The sequence below is a fragment of the Gavialis gangeticus genome, unplaced genomic scaffold (assembly GCF_001723915.1).
Source record: "Gavialis gangeticus isolate Ggan-Ray unplaced genomic scaffold, GavGan_comp1, whole genome shotgun sequence".
Lineage (NCBI taxonomy): Eukaryota > Metazoa > Chordata > Crocodylia > Gavialidae > Gavialis > Gavialis gangeticus.
Window position 1 is genome coordinate 10568459 of NW_017728980.1, and position 385 is coordinate 10568843.

At 46.8% G+C, this 385-nt stretch overlaps 1 protein-coding gene across 2 annotated transcripts in view; it reads left to right on the plus strand.

Moving 5' to 3' along the window:
* CLMP (CXADR like membrane protein) overlaps nucleotides 1-385 on the plus strand; it is a 76889-nt gene that overhangs the window by 70439 nt on the left and 6065 nt on the right. The window lies entirely within an intron of this gene.

A 385-nucleotide genomic window follows, 5' to 3' on the forward strand; every position in this document is an offset into this window, starting at 1 on the left:
GTAAGGAAGAGGAAATCTCTGGGAATATATTTCAGCAAGCCATGCCCTTGGAGAGAACCTTTTGCTTCCTTTTGGCCTTAATTCTGTTTAAGAAGGACTGCCTGGCCTCGCTTGACATCCTCTCACCTTTAAGCGGGAATCTTTCTAATCCATTCAGCAGTGGTTCTCTCTGCCCAGTTATGGGTCAGGATGACTATTTAAGTGCCTTGTGTTCTGGAAATAAGCTGTTTGCTTTGCTAAGCCCTAGCCTGCTGACAGAGGTTCCCTGCCTGTCTCTCACCTGCTTTCTCAGCTTCAGTCTCTCACTATCCATTTCTCTTCCTCTTTTTGTTTCCGTCTCAGCTTCCTACATTGTCTGTTCAGCCATCTCTCCTCACTCTGCCTC